General features: G+C 40.2%; 1 pseudogene; it reads left to right on the top strand.

Annotated features, from left to right (window-relative positions):
• The first annotated feature begins 241 nt into the window (after positions 1 to 241).
• Positions 242 to 17,645, top strand: LOC139753636 (WD repeat and FYVE domain-containing protein 2 pseudogene; annotated as a pseudogene).
• Positions 17,646 to 18,117: the final 472 nt, after the last annotated feature.

Here is an 18,117-nt window from a genome sequence, read left to right as displayed (position 1 = left end):
GTGGTAACAATCTGGAGTGACTCATTTTTCCGTTGAGATACGAATATCTATCAATGATGATATAACTCTTGAAATGGTATAAAATTGTTAACGATTTTCGTACTTACACTGAAATCCAATAACCTATTCTGATACCGTTACTCAGTTTGGAATAATGATATCTTAAAAGTATCTACATACAACATTTTCTATGCGTTTAGAGTATCAACCTTGAAATACTCTAACGTAAAGCCGAAATTAAATGAAACCATTCCATATAGTTCACGCACGCAAGGTAATATTTACTGAGGGTGTGGAACAACTGCCAGCATCACCAGGTATTATTATGAATATTTCTTTCCTGACTTACATACACTGATGTCTTGCCTGGACTGGCATAACCACTCATCTCAGATACTGTCACCGTTGTCTCACTCATGCTAGTGTTCTGGTGTTTTCTGTCCTACAACGCCAACTACTTGGCCTTCAATTTCAAAACATTACTGTAACACACAGTCGTCGGAATGCGACACACGAGACACAAAAATCCTAACAAAGGAATTTCAGATATACTGTCGCTGTCATCAGACCCCCATAGCATGACACACTCACAGCTGGACTGCTTCAAATATCAAAAAGTAATCCTGACATACACAGTTATAGGGAAATGACCCATGAGCTCAGAGCGATTAAATGGGGATCTTCAGATATTCTGGCCGCTGTGATCAGAACCCTTACAACTCATAATGATTTCTGTGTTAAAGACACGTCAGAAATTCCTTCTGCATTATTACAAGAAAACCTCATAGATTCCGATGATGAAATGAAGAGGACCATAAACATCAGAAATTAAATCGAAAGAAGAGCAGAGAATAGGTTTGATAGCTAGAAAACTCATATGAGAGGAGGAGGAGAGATTACATAAGATACACAGAGTAGAGGGACAATACCTAGAGGGAAAAAATTCGGAGAAAAATCCTTAAGAGACGTTGAAGAATCATTGGCGTCGTGAATACCTCTTTATACGACACAAGATATGGTTCAGCGTTTACGATCCAAACAGAAGTGACATACAAGACTAAGGAAGAATTTGCTTGGCCAGAGATCTCTCTGTTCTTCTTACTGACTGTCTGACATGACAATACTATCATGATATGTACTTGTTTCTACCTTAGACAAAGCAGAGAGACACGACACATAAACAATAGTTTGAACTTGAACAGATTCCTGCCAGTGTTGGTAGATGGGACCACCCCATCCAGGACCTGGTGACACTTCCGACAACCACAGCGATCTGAATATTATAAGTGATATGTTCATGTTCCTCTGTCACACTCGCTGTCGCTCATGTACAAGCGTTGCGAGGATTGTAACTATCAGTGGGAAATGTAAATAACGTATATGTAAATCTCTATTAAGATTTAAACTGCATTTTTCTCCTGTTTACTTACCCTTTTTTGTTAGTAGTTATTGAAAACAAGTTTAGGTCCATGATCCACAAAGAGTTGATGATCGTGCATCCAACACAAAAGAATGAGAATAACTCTGTTCATCAATAAAAGATACATTACAATGGCGCAGCATTATTCTATTCGTCCTGTTAGTGTGAGTGTTGAAATAGGTTCAAACAACTAGACGAAAAAATATGGTTGAGTTAAGAGTGAAGTTTTATAGCTTTCGGGAAAAAATCAAGGACAAAAGAAAATCGTTTGTCACATTTTTTTCCAAATAAGAATTGATTTTTCGATTGCGCTTTAAAAAAGCTAAAAGAAAGTATACTACACATAAATGTAATGATATTCCCAATATTGTTAATAATACAGAAATCCTGATGGATAACTTTATAAATATATGCTTGAGGCATCGGAATTAATTGTGAAGCTGTTTAATCTAGCAGATATGATCATCCTCCTGCCTTCCATTTTCAAATTGATATTAACTCTTTCTTGTCCTCACAAGTATTGCGTTGAGAAAGAGAGAGGAAAAAAGGGACTGTGTATTGCTGACCAGCGGCGATAGACACAATGTAATTATAAAAGCATGCCTAAGAATAAGAATATAGACATTATGGGACCCACGTATATTGGCACTAAATATTACCAATGAGCATTTTCTGACTGGGTAATGTTTATATAGCAGTGTTGGTCTACCCTTTGGTGCTACTTCTTCATCCGTTACCGTTGTTCAACTCTCTCATTACAGATGTATCTTTCGCTTGCCTCTCTGTCAAAGTCCTGTGACTGGCTGATGTGACCTTACCTGACCTGTTCATTATTTCATTCCGATCCCTTGCCCACCCGAAGCTTTGAAGTTTGACACCGGTCCCAGTTCATTTCCTTCTCAGCCATCGACTTTTCCTTTGCTACCTTCTACCTACTCGTTATTGTACGTCGCTCCATACCCTTACCTCCTCCCTCTATTTTTTTTTTCTACCTCACCCTTTGCTCTCTTACTGTATATTTAACATCCTGTTTCTCCCTGTATATTTTCCCATCCCATCAGTTCACTTTTTCATAAATAAGTTTTCATAATTGCTGTCCTCGTTGTTTATCACTGAATATCATTATTCTTTTAGCATCTGAAGCACCTGTGTAGCATAATCTCTAATATCTTTTCTTCCTTTTCTTTCAACTGTTCCCTCGAACACCACTGAGATATAGTAGGGGTCCAGTGCTGTGGCTACAGTGATAAGTGGGTGCAATGCCTGGTAGGTGGAGCGTACTCACTCAAACGTGGGTTCCATCAAACACACTTCCTTCGCTCCCATCTTCCATCCAAATCATCCTTATGAATTTTAAATGAGAGGTGTAGATATATAGATATATCTAATCGTATCTGAATAGTTTTGTCTTTTAAGCTGGTGATCATTGGTTGCCTCGCATGGGTTATGCAAATACTCTGAGGACAGGCCTCGTAAAAACATATAGTTACACATTCTCTCACTCTCTGTCTCAATAACATTATATATATATATATATATATATATATATATATATATATATATATATATATATATATATATATATATATATATATATATATATATATATATATATATATATATATATATATATATATATATATATATATATATATATATATATATATATATATATATATATATATATATATATATATATATATATATATATATATATATATATATATATATATATATATATATATATATATATATATATATATAAATATATATATATATATATATATATATATATATATATATATATATATATATATATATATATATATATATATATATACATATATATATATGTTTATATATATATATATATATATTTTTTTTTTTCCTTTGTCGCTGTCTCCCGCGTTTGCGAGGTAGCGGAAGGAAACAGACGAAAGAAATGGCCCAACCCACCCCCATACACAATGTATACACACACAAGTCCACACACACAAATATACATACCTACACAGCTTTCCATGGTTCACCCCAGACGCTTCACATGCCCTGATTCAATCCACTGACAGCACGTTAACCCCGGTATACCACATCGATCCAATTCACTCTATTCCTTGCATGTTCAGGCCCCGATCACACAAAATCTTTTTCACTCCATCTTTCCACCTCTAATTTGGTCTCCCACTTCTCGTTCCCTCCAACCCCGACACATATATCGTCTTGGTTAATCTTTCCTCACTCATTCTCTCCATGTGCCCAAACCATTTCAAAACACCCTCTTCTGCTTCTCAACCACGCTCTTTTTATTTCCACATATCTCTCTTACTCCTACGTTATTTACTCGATCAAACCACCTCACACCACGCATTGCCCTCAAACATCTCATATCCAGCACATCCATCCTCCTGCGCACAACTCTATCCATAGCCCCCGCCTCGCAACCATACAACATTGTTGGAACCACTATTCCTTCAAACATACCCATTTTTGCTTTCCGAGATAATGTTCTCGACTTCCACACATTCTTCAAGTCTCCCAGAATTTTCGCCCCCTCCCCCACCCTATGACCTACTTCCGCTTCCATGGTTACATCCGCTGCCAGATCCACTCCCACATATCTAAAACACTTTACTTCCTCCAGTTTTTCTCCATTCAAACTTACCTCCCAATTGACTTGACCCTCAACCCTACTGTACCTAATTACCTTGCTCTTATTCACATTTACTCTTAACTTTCTTCTTTCACACACTTTACCAAACTCAGTCACCAGCTTCTGCAGTTTCTCACATGAATCAGCCACCAGCGCTGTATCATCAGCGAACAACAACTGACTCACTTCCCAAGCTCTCTCATCCACAACAGACTTCATACTTGCCCCTCTTTCCAAAAGTCTTGCATTTACCTTACTAACAACCCCATCCATAAACAAATTAAACAACCATGGAGACATCACACACCCCTGCCGCAAACCTACATTCACTGAGAACCAATCACTTTCCTCTCTTCCTACACGTACACATGCCTTACATCCTCGATAAAAACTTTTCACTGCTTATAACAACTTTCCTCCCACACCATATATTCTTAATACCTTCCATAGAGCATCTCTACCAACTCTATCATATGCCTTCTCCAGATCCATAAATGCTACATACAAATCCATTTCCTTTTCTAAGTATTTCTCACATACATTCTTCAAAGCAAACACCTGATCCACACATCCTCTACCACTTCTGAAACCACACTGCTCTTCCCAAATCTGATGCTCTGTACATGCCTTCACCCTCTCAATCAATACCCTCCCATATAATTTACCAGGAATACTCAACAAACTTATACCTCTGTAATTTGAGCACTCACTCTTATCCCCTTTGCCTTTGTACAATGGCACTATGCACGCATTCCGCCAATCCTCAGGCACCTCACCATGAGTCATATTTACATTAAATAATCTTACCAACCAGTCAATAATACAGTCACCCCCTTTTTTGATAAATTCCACTGCAATACCATCCAAACCTGCTGCCTTGCCGGCTCTCATCTTCCGCAAAGCTTTTACTACCTCTTCTCTGTTTACCAAATCATTTTCCCTAACCCTCTCACTTTGCAAACCACCTCGACCAAAACACCCTATATCTGCCACTCTATCATCAATATATATATATATCAATATATATTTTTTTATTATACTTTGTCGCTGTCTCCCGCGTTTGCGAGGTAGCGCAAGGAAACAGACGAAAGAAATGGCCCAACCCCCCCCCCCATACACATGTATATACATACGTCCACACACGCAAATATACATACCTACACAGCTCTCCATGGTTTACCCCAGACGCTTGACATGCCTTGATTCAATCCACTGACAACACGTCAACCCCGGTATACCACATCGCTCCAATTCACTCTATTCCTTGCCCTCCTTTCACCCTCCTGCATGTTCAGGCCCCGATCACACAAAATCTTTTTCACTCATCTTTCCACCTCCAATTTGGTCTCCCTCTTGTCCTCGTTCCCTCCACCTCCGACACATATATCCTCTTGGTCAATCTTTCCTCACTCATTCTCTCCATGTGCCCAAACCACTTCAAAACACCCTCTTCTGCTCTCTCAACCACGCTCTTTTTATTTCCACACATCTCTCTTACCCTTACGTTACTCACTCGATCAAACCACCTCACACCACACATTGTCCTCAAACATCTCATTTCCAGCACATCCATCCTCCTGCGCACATCTCTATCCATAGCCCACGCCTCGCAACCATACAACATTGTTGGAACCACTATTCCTTCAAACATACCCATTTTTGCTTTCCGAGATAATGTTCTCGACTTCCACACATTTTCAAGGCTCCCAAAATTTTCGCCCCCTCCCCCACCCTATGATCCACTTCCGCTTCCATGGTTCCATCCGCTGACAGATCCACTCCCAGATATCTAAAACACTTCACTTCCTCCAGTTTTTCTCCATTCAAACTCACCTCCCAATTGACTTGACCCTCACCCCTACTGTACCTAATAACCTTGCTCTTATTCACATTTACTCTTAACTTTCTTCTTCCACACACTTTACCAAACTCAGTCACCAGCTTCTGCAGTGTCTCACATGAATCAGCCACCAGCGCTGTATCATCAGCGAAGAACAACTGACTCACTTCCCAAGCTCTCTCATCCCCAACAGACTTCATACTTGCCCCTCTTTCCAGGACTCTTGCATTTACCTCCCTAACAACCCCATCCATAAACAAATTAAACAACCATGGAGACATCACACACCCCTGCCGCAAACCTACATTCACTGAGAACCAATCACTTTCCTCTCTTCCTACACGTACACATGCCTTACATCCTCGATAAAAACTTTTCACTGCTTCTAACAACTTGCCTCCCACACCATATATTCTTAATACCTTCCACAGAGCATCTCTATCAACTCTATATATATATATATATATATATATATATATATATATATTTTTTTTATTTTTTTTTTTTATTATACTTTGTAGCTGTCTCCCGCGTTTGCGAGGTAGCGCAAGGAAACAGACGAAAGAAATGGCCCAACCCCCCCCCCATACACATGTATATACATACGTCCACACACGCAAATATACATACCTACACAGCTTTCCATGGCGCTTCACATGCATTGATTCAATCCACTGACAGCACGTCAACCCCGGTATACCACATCGCTCCAATTCACTCTATTCCTTGCCCTCCTTTCACCCTCCTGCATGTTCAGGCCCCGATCACACAAAATATTTTTCACTCCATCTTTCCACCTCCAATTTGCTCTCCCTCTTCTCCTTGTTCCCTCCACCTCCGACACATATATCCTCTTGGTCAATCTTTCCTCACTCATCCTCTCCATGTGCCCAAACCACTTCAAAACACCCTCTTCTGCTCTCTCAACCACGCTCTTTTTATTTCCACACATCTCTCTTACCCTTACGTTAATCACTCGATCAAACCACCTCACACCACACATTGTCCTCAAACATCTCATTTCCAGCACATCCATCCTCCTGCGCACAACTCTATCCATAGCCCACGCCTCGCAACCATACAACATTGTTGGAACCACTATTCCTTCAAACATACCCATTTTTGCTTTCCGAGATAATGTTCTCGACTTCCACACATTCTTCAAGGCCCCCAGAATTTTCGCCCCCTCCCCCACCCTATGATCCACTTCCGCTTCCATGGTTCCATCCGCTGCCAGATCCACTCCCAGATATCTAAAACACTTCACTTCCTCCAGTTTTTCTCCATTCAAACTCACCTCCCAATTGACTTGACCCTCAACCCTACTGGACCTAATAACCTTGCTCTTATTCACATTTACTCTTAACTTTCTTCTTCCACACACTTTACCAAACTCAGTCTCCAGTTTCTGCAGTTTCTCACATGAATCAGCCACCAGCGCTGTATCATCAGCGAACAACAACTGACTCACTTCCCAAGCTCTCTCATCCCCAACAGACTTCATACTTGCCCCTCTTTCCAAAACTCTTGCATTTACCTCCCTAACAACCCCATCCATAAACAAATTAAACAACCATGGAGACATCACACACCCCTGCCGCAAACCTACATTCACTGAGAACCAATCACTTTCCTCTCTTCCTACACGTACACATGCCTTACATCATCGATAAAAACTTTTCACTGCTTCTAACAACTTTCCTCCCACACCACATATTCTTAATACCTTCCACAGAGCATCTCTATCAACTCTATCATATGCCTTCTCCAGATCCATAAATGCTACATACAAATCCATTTGCTTTTCTAAGTATTTCTCACATACATTCTTCAAAGCAAACACCTGATCCACACATCCTCTACCACTTCTGAAACCACACTGCTCTTCCCCAATCTGATGCTCTGTACATGCCTTCACCCTCTCAATCAATACCCTCCCTATTAATTTACCAGGAATACTCAACAAACTTATACCTCTGTAATTTGAGCACTCACTCTTATCCCCTTTGCCTTTGTACAATGGCACTATGCACGCATTCCGCCAATCCTCAGGCACCTCACCATGAGTCATACATACATTAAATAACCTTACCAACCAGTCAACAATACAGTCACCCCCTTTTTTAATAAATTCCACTGCAATACCATCCAAACCTGCTGCCTTGCCGGCTTTCATCTTCCGCAAAGCTTTCACTACCTCTTCTCTGTTTACCAAATCATTTTCCCTAACCCTCTCACTTTGCACACCACCTCGACCAAAACACCCTATATCTGCCACTCTATCATCAAACACATTCAGCAAACCTTCAAAATACTCACTCCATCTCCTTCTCACATCACCACTACTTGTTATCACCTCCCCATTTGCGCCCTTCACTGAAGTTCCCATTTGCTCCCTTGTCTTACGCACTTTATTTACCTCTTTCCAGAACATCTTTTTATTCTCCCTAAAATTTAATGATACTCTCTCACCCCAACTCTCATTTGCCCTTTTTTTCACCTCTTGCACCTTTCTCTTGACCTCCTGTCTCTTTCTTTTATACATCTCCCACTCAATTGCATTTTTTCCCTGCAAAAATCGTCCAAATGCCTCTCTCTTCTCTTTCACTAATACTCTTACTTCTTCATCCCACCACTCACTACCCTTTCTAATCAACCCACCTCCCACTCTTCTCATGCCACAAGCATCTTTTGCGCAATCCATCACTGATTCCCTAAATACATCCCATTCCTCCCCCACTCCCCTTGCTTCCATTGTTCTCACCTTTTTCCATTCTGTACTCAGTCTCTCCTGGTACTTCCTCACACAGGTCTCCTTCTCAAGCTCACTTACTCTCACCACCCTCTTCACCCCAACATACACTCTTCTTTTCTGAAAACCCATACAAATCTTCACCTTAGCCTCCACAAGATAATGATCAGACATCCCTCCAGTTGCACCTCTCAGCACATTAACATCCAAAAGTCTCTCTTTCGCACGCCTGTCAATTAACACGTAATCCAATAACGCTCTCTGGCCATCTCTCCTACTTACATAAGTATACTTATGTATATCTCGCTTTTTAAACCAGGTATTCCCAATCATCAGTCCTTTTTCAGCACATAAATCTACAAGCTCTTCACCATTTATATATATATATATATATATATATATATATATATATATATATATATATTTATTTATTTATTTTGCTTTGTCGCTGTCTCCCGCATTTGCGAGGTAGCGCAAGGAAGCAGAAGAAAGAAATGGCCCAACCCACCCCCATACACATGTATATACACACACGTCCACACACGCAAATATACATACCTATACATCTCAATGTACACATATATATACACACACAGACACATACATATATACCCATGCACACAATTCACACTGTCTGCCTTTATTCATTCCCATCGCCACCTTGCCACACATGGAATACCATCCCCCTCCCCCCTTATGTGTGCGAGGTAGTCGCTAGAAAAAGATAACAAAGGCCCCATTCGTTCACACTCAGTCTCCAGCTGTCATGCAACAATACCCGAAACCACAGCTCCCTTTCCACATCCAAGCCCCACACAACTTTCCATGGTTTACCCCAGACGCTTCACATGCCCTGATTCAATCCACTGACAGCAAGTCAACCCCGGTATACCACATCGATCCAATTCACTCTATTCCTTGCCCGCCATTCACCCTCCTGCATGTTCAGGCCCCGATCACTCAAAATCTTTTTCACTCCATCTTTCCACCTCCAATTTGGTCTCCCACTTCTCCTCGTTCCCTCCACCTCCGACATATATATCCTCTTGGTCAATCTTTCCTCACTCATTCTCTCCAATTGCCCAAACCATTTCAAAACACCCTCTTCTGCTCTCTCAACCACACTCTTTTTATTTCCACACATCTCTCTTACCCTTACATTACTTACTCGATCAAACCACCTCACACCACACATTGTCCTCAAACATCTCATTTTCAGTACATCCACCCTCCTGCGCACAACTCTATCCATAGCCCACGCCTCGCAACCATACAACATTGTTGGAAAGTTTTGGAAAGAGGGGCAAGTATGAAATCTGTTGAGGATGAGAGAGCTTTTTTTTTTTTTTTTTTTCCCAAGAGAAGGAACAGAGAGGGGGGCCGGGTGAGGATGTTCCCTCAGAGGCCCAGTCCTCTGTTCTTGGCGCTACCTCGCTGATGCGGGAAATGGCGAATAGTATGAAAAAAAAAAAGAAAAAAAATATATATATATATATACATACATATATATATATATATATATATATATATATATATATATATATATTTTTTTTTTTGTCGCTGTCTCCCGCGTTTGCGAGGTAGCGCAAGGAAACAGACGAAAGAAATGGCCCAACAGCCCCCCCCCCCCATACACATGTATATACATACGTCCACACACGCAAATATACATACCTACACAGCTTTCCATGGTTTTTTTTTTTTTTTTTTTTTTTTTTTTTTTTTTTTGTAATTTTCCAAAAGAAGGAACAGAGAAGGGGGCCAGGTGAGGATATTCCCTCAGTGGCCCAGTTCTCTGTTCTTAACGCTACCTCGCTAACGCGGGAAATGGCGAATAGTTTGAAAAAAAAAAAAAAAAAAATATATATATATATATATATATATATATATATATATATATATATACATATATATATATATATATATATATATATATATATATATATATATATATATATATATATATATATATATATATATATATATATGTATATATATATATATATATATATATATATATATATATATATATATATATATATATATATATATATATATATATATATATATATATATATATATATATATATATATATATATATATATATATATATATATATATATATATATATATATATATATATATATATATATATATATATATATATATATATATATATATATATATATATATATATATATATATATATATATATATATATATATATATATATATTATGACACTGTCTCTCGCATTAGTGAGGTAGCGCAAGGAAACAGACGAAACAATGGGCCAACCCACCCCCATACACATGTATTATGTGTATATATATGTGTATGTGGGTGGGTTGGGCCATGGTTTCTTCTGTTTCCTTGCGCTACCTCACTAATGCGAGAGACTCTGTCATAGTATAATATATAATATATACATATATAATATATACATACACGTCCACACACGCACATATACATACCTATACATCTCGACGTATACATATATATACACACACAGACATATATATATATACACATGTACATAATTCATGCTGTCTGCCCTTATTCACTCCCGTCGCCACCCCGTCAATATGAAATGACAACAACCTCCACCACGCATGTGTGCGAGGTAGCGCTATCAAAAGACAACAAAGGCCACATTCGTTCACACTCAGTCTCTAGCTGTCATGTATAATGCACCGAAACCACAGCTCCCTTTCCACAACCTGACCCACAAAACTTTCCATGGTTTACCCCAGACGCTTCACATGCCCTGGTTCAATCCACTGACAGCACGTCGACCCCGGTATACAACATCGTTCCATTTCACTCTATTTTCTGCACGCCTTTCACCCTCCTGCACGTTCAGGCCCCGATCGCTCATGATCTTATTCACTCCATCTTTCCACCTCCAATTTCGTCTCCCGCTTTCCTTCTTCCCTTCACCTTTGTCAATCCACCATGTGACCAAACCATTTCAAAACAATCTCTTCTGCTCTCTCACCCACACTCTTTTAATACAACACATCTCTCTTACCCTTTCAATAGTTATTCGATCAAACCACCTCACACGACATATTGTCCTCAAACATCTCAATTCCAACATATCTACCCTCCTCCGCACAACCCTACCTATAGCCTACGCCTCGAACCATATAACATTGTTGGAACCACTATTCCTTCAAACATATCCATTTTTGCTTTCCCAGATACTGTTCTCGCCTTCCACACATTTTTCAACGCTCCTAAAACTTTCGCCCCCTTCCCCACCATGAGACTCATTTCCGCTTCCAAGGTTCCATCCACTGCCAAATCCACTCCCAGATGTCTAAAACACTTTATTACCTCCAGTTTTTCTCCATTCAAACTTGCCTCCCAATTTACTTGTCCCTCAACCCTACTGTACCATATGATATTCCTTTTATTCACATTTATTTTCAGCTTTCTTTTTCACACACTTTACCAAACTCAGTCATCCACTTCTCCAGTTTCTCACCCGTATCAGCCACCAGGGTTGTATCATCAACAAACAACAACTGACTCACTTGCCAAGCCCTCTCATTAACAACAGACTGCATACTTGCCCCTCTCTCCAAAACTCTTGCATTCACCTCCCTTACAACCCCATCCATAAACATATTAAACAACCATTGAGACATCACGCAACCTTACCGCAAACCGATATTCCCTGAGAACTAATCACTTTCCTCTCTGCCTACTCGCACACATGCCTTACGTCCGCGATAAATACTTTTCACTGTTTTTACCAACTTACCTCCCATACCATAAATTCACAATGCCTTTCACAGAGCATCTCTATCAACTCCATCATATGCCTTCTCCAGATTCATAAATGCTACATATAGATCCATTTGTTTTTCTAAGTATTTCTCACATGCATTCTTTAAAGCAAGCACCTTTTCCACACATCCTCTACCACTTCTGGAACCACACTGCTCTTCCCCAGTCTGATGCACTGTACATGTCTTTACCCTCTCAATTAATATCCTCCCATACAATTTCACAAGAATAGTCAATAAACTTATACCTCTGTAATTTGAACACTCACCTTTATCCTCTTTGCCTTTGTACAATGGACTATGCAAGCATTCCGCCAATCCTCAGGCACTTCGCCATGAGCCATACATACATTAAATATCCTTACCAGCCAGTCAACGACACAGTCACCTATTTTTTGATAGATTCCACTGCATTACCATCCACACCCGCTGCCTTGTAGGCTTTCATTTTTCGCAAAGCTTTCACCACTTCTCTGTTTACAAAATCATTCTCCACAACCCTCTCTCTTTGCACACCACTTGGACCAAAACAACCTATATCTACCACTCTAACATCTAACATATTCAAGAATCCTTCAAAATACTCATTCCATCTCCTTCTCATATCAGCACTACTTGTTATTACCTCTCCATTAGCCCCCTTCACCGATGTTCACATTTGTTCTCTTCTCTTACGCACTATATTTACCTCCTTCCAAAACATCTTTTTATTCTCCCTAAAATGTAATGATAATCTCTCACTCCAACTCTCATTCTCCCTCTTTTTTCACCTCTAGCAACGTTCTCTTGACCTCCTTCCTCTTTCCTTTGTACATCTCCCAGTCTTTTGCACTATCTCGCTGTAAAAATCGTCCAAATGTCTCTCTCTTCTCTTTCACTAATAATCTTACTTCTTCATCCTACCACCCACTACCCATTCTAATTTGCCCACCTCTCACGCTTCACATGCCACAAGCATCTTTTGCCCAAACCATCACTGCTTCCCTAAATACACCACATTCCTTCCCCAATTCCATTACGTACTTTGCTCTCACCATTTTCCATTCTGTACTCAGTCTCTCCTAGTACTTCCCCACACAAGTCTCCTTCTCAAGCTCACTTACTCTCACCACTCTCTTCACCCCAACATTCTCACTTCTTTTCTGAAAACCTCTAAAAATCTTCACCTTCGCCTCCACAAGAAAATGATCAGACATCCCTCCAGTTGCACCTTTCACCACATTAACATCCAAAAGTCTCTCTTTCACACGCTTTTCACTTAACATGCAATCCAATAACGCTTTCTGGCCATCTCTCTTACTTACGTACTAATACTTATGTATAAGTCTATTATTAAACCAAGTATTCCCAATCAAGAGTCCTTTTTCAGCACAGAAATCTAAAAGCTCGACCATTTTCACTTACAGCACTGAAAACCCCATGTACACCGAATATTCCCTCAACTGCTACATTACGCACCTTTGCATTCAAATCACCGATCATTATAACCCGAATTCGTGCATCAAAACTTCTAAAACAGTCACTCAGCTGCTCCTAAAACACTTGCCTCTCATGATCTTTCTTCTATGCCCAGGTGCATGGCCACTAATAATCACCCGTCTCTCTCAATCCATTTTCAGTTTTAACCATATCAATCTCGAGTCTACTTTCTTATAGTATATCATATACTCCCACAACTCCTGTTTCAGTAGTCCTACTACTTCCTATGCTCTTGTTCTCTCACCAACCCCTGACTTTACTCCCAAAACATTCCCAAACCACTCTTCCCCTTTCCCCTTGAGCTTCGTCTCACTCGGAGCAAAAACATCCAGGCTACTTACCTGAAACATAATACATCTCTCTCCATTTTATTCATCTTGGTTACATTCACATACATTTAGACACCCCAGTCTGAGCCTTCGAGGAGGATGAGCCCTCCCCGCGTGGTTTCCCCTTAAAAAAGGGGATAACTGTATTGTTGACTGGTTGGTAAGGTTATTTAATGTATGAATGATTCATGGTGAGGTGCCTGAGGATTGGTGGAATGCTTGCATAGCGCCATTGAACAAAGGCAAAGGGGATAAGAGTGAGTGCTCAAATTACAGAGGTATAAGTTTTTTGAGTATTCCTGGTAAATCATATGGGAGGGTATTGACTGAGGGGGTGAGGGCATGTACAGAGCATCAGATTGGGGAAGAGCAGTGTGGATTCAGAAGTGGTAGAGGATGTGTGGATCAGGAGTTTGCTTTCAAGAATGTAGGTGAAAAATACTTAGAAAAGCAGACGGATTTGTATGTAGCATCTATGGATCTGGAGAAGGCATATGATAGAGTTAATAGAGATGTTCTGTGGAAGGTATTTAGAATATATGGTGTGGGAGGCAAGTTGTTAGAAGCAGTGAAAAGTTTTTATCGAGGATGTAAGGCATGTGTACGTGTAGGAAGAGAGGAAAGTGATTGGTTCTCAGTGAATGTAGGTTTGCGGCAGGGGTGTGTGATGTCTCCATGGTTATTTAATTTGTTGATGGATGGGGTTGTTAGGGAGGTGAATGCACGAGTTTTGGAAAGACGGGCAAGTATGCAGTCTGTTGGGGATGAGAGAGCTTGGGAAGTGAGTCAGTTGTTGTTCGCTGATGATACGGCGCTGGTGGCTGATTCATGTGAGAAACTGCAGAAGCTGGTGACTGACTTTGGTAAAGTTTATGTAAGAAGAGATTTGAGAGTAAATGTGTTTAAGACCAAGGTTGTTAGGTACAATTGGGTTGAGGGTGAAGTTAATTGGGAGGTGAGTTTGAATGGAGAAAAACTGGAGGAAGTGAAGTGTTTTTGATATCTGGGTGTGGATTTGGCAGCGGATGGAACCATGGAAGCGGAAGTGAATCATAGGGTGGGGGAGGGGGCGTTAATTCTGTGAGCCATGAAGAATGTGTGGAAGTTGAGAACATTATCTCGGAAAGAAAAATGGGTATGTTTGAAAGAATAGTGGTTTCCAACAATGTTGTATGTTTGCGAGGCGTGGCTATGGATAGAGTTGTGCGCAGGAGGGCGGATGTGCTGGAAATGAGGTGTTTGAGGACAGTATGTGGTGTGAGGTGGTTTGATCGAGTAAGTAATGTAAGGGTGAGAGATATGTGTGGGTATAAAAAGAGTGTGGTTGAGAGAGCAGAGGAGGGTGTTTTGAAATGGTTTGGTCACATGGAGAGAATGAGTGAGGAAAGATTGACCAAAAGTATATATATGTCAGAGGTGGAGGGAACGAGGAGAAGTGGAAGACCAAATTGGAGGTGGAAAGATGGAGGGAAAAAGATTTTGAGTGATCGGGGCCTGAACATGAAGGAGGGTGAAAGGCGGGCAAGGAATAGAGTGAATTGGAATGATGTGGTATACCGGGATCGATGTGCTGTCAATGGATTGAACCAGGGCATGTGAAGTGTCTGGGGTAAACCATGGAAAGTTCTGTGGGGCCTGGATGTGGAAAGGGAGCTGTAGTTTCGGTGCATTATTACATGACAGCTAGAGACTGAGTTTGAACGAATGGGGCCTTTGTTGTCTTTTCCTAGCGATACCTCGCACACATAAGGGGAGAGGGGTATGTTATTCCATGTGTGGCAAGGTGGCGAGGGGAATGAATAAAGGCAGACAGTGTGAATTGTGTGCATGTGTATATATGTATGTGTCTGTGTGTGCATATATATGTGTACATTGAGATGTATGGGTATGTATATTTGTGCGTGTGGACGTGTATGTATATACATGTGTATATACATATATACATGTATGTACGTGTATGTATATACATGTATATACATACACGTGTATGTATATACATATGTAAAGGCCCCATTCGTTCATACTCAGTCTCTAGCTGTCATGCAATAATGCCCGAAACTACAGCTCCCTTTCCACATCCAGGCCCCACACAACTTTCCATGGCTTACCCCAGACGCTTCACATGCCCTGATTCAATCCATTGACAGCACGTCGACTCCAGTATACCACATCAATCCAATTCACTCTATTCCTTGCCCGCCTTTCCCCCTCCTGCATGTTCAGGCTCCGATCATTCAAAATCTTTTTCACTCCATCTTTCCACCTCCAATTTGGTCTCCCGCTTCTCCTCGTTCCCTCCACCTCCGACATATATATCCCCTTTGGTCAATTTTTCCTCACTTATTCTCTCCATGGGCCCAAACCATTTCAAAACGCCCTCTTCTGCTGTCTCAACCATACTCTTTTTATTTCCACCCATCTCTCATACCCTTACATTACTTACTTGATCAAACCACCTCTCACCACATATTGTCCTCAAACATCTCATTTCCAGCACATCCACCCTCCTGCGCACACCTTTATCCATAGCCCACGCCTCGCAACCATACAATATTGTTGGAACCACTATATATATATATATATATATATATATATATATATATATATATATATATATATATATATATATATATATATATATATATATATATATATACATATATATATATATATATATATATATATATATATATATATATATATATATATATATATATATATATATATATATATATATATATATATATATAAATATATATATATTGGAGTCATAATGGATCTATACGGTCCATTGCTTGGGATGTAGACCGTCAGCCCCTTTTTTCTGGATCTTTTGACCAGTCGGTCATAGTATATGACATTGGTCGTGGGATGGGAACTGCTTTTGAACTTCAGGGACACACGAGGAAAGTCTCTTCCGTTTTGTATGGAAAGAAAGGTCATCAGCTGATCTCTGGTGGTGAAGATGCATCTGTTGTGTTTTGGGACATGAATGCAAGCTGAGAGGAGACTCCAGAGTGGGTAGAAGCTGATTCATGTCAGTACTGTGGCCGTCCATTCTTCTGGAACATTAGAGCTATGGTAGACCAAAAGCAAATAGGTCTACGTCAGCACCATTGCAGTAAATGTGGAAAAACAATATGTGATAGTTGCAGCAGCAAAAGGTCTTGCATCCCTGTCATGGGCTTTGAGTTTGATGTTAGAGTCTGTGACAGTTGCCACTCAATCATATCTGATCAAGATCGGTCTTTCCTTGCCAAGTTCCATGAGGCAAAACACAACATAGTCAGCATGGATCTGGATGAGGAAGCTGGTCTTCTACTTACCGTTGGACAAGACAGACTGATGAAAATCTGGGATATGTCGAGCATGCTGAACTGATTAAAGGAAAATCATGTGGAAACATGGCATCCACAAGTCTTACTAGTTGCCAATCATTGAAGGAAATTCTACTGTTGTTAGCAAAGGCATTGCATTCCATGACAACTTTGGTGATCATAATATGATCAGAGTGGAGGAACATATCTACTAAGGCTATAATAGTATTATATACATATGATATATAATTTGCATATGTTTTTTTTTTTTTTTTATACCTCGTCGCTGTCTCCCGCGTTTGCGAGGTAGCGCAAGGAAACAGACGAAAAGAAATGGCCCAACCCCCACCATACACATGTACATACACACGTCCACACACGCAAATATACATACCTACACAGCTTTCCATGGTTTACCCCGGACGCTTCACATGCCCTGATTCAATCCACTGACAGCACGTCAACCCCTGTATACCACATCGCTCCAATTCACTCTATTCCTTGCCCTCCTTTCACCCTCCTGCATGTTCAGGCCC

Source organism: Panulirus ornatus, chromosome 15 (genome assembly GCF_036320965.1).
Source record: "Panulirus ornatus isolate Po-2019 chromosome 15, ASM3632096v1, whole genome shotgun sequence".
NCBI classification, from domain to species: domain Eukaryota; kingdom Metazoa; phylum Arthropoda; class Malacostraca; order Decapoda; family Palinuridae; genus Panulirus; species Panulirus ornatus.
Note: the sequence above shows the minus strand (reverse complement) of the source record. Positions and strands in the feature narration are given on the sequence as shown.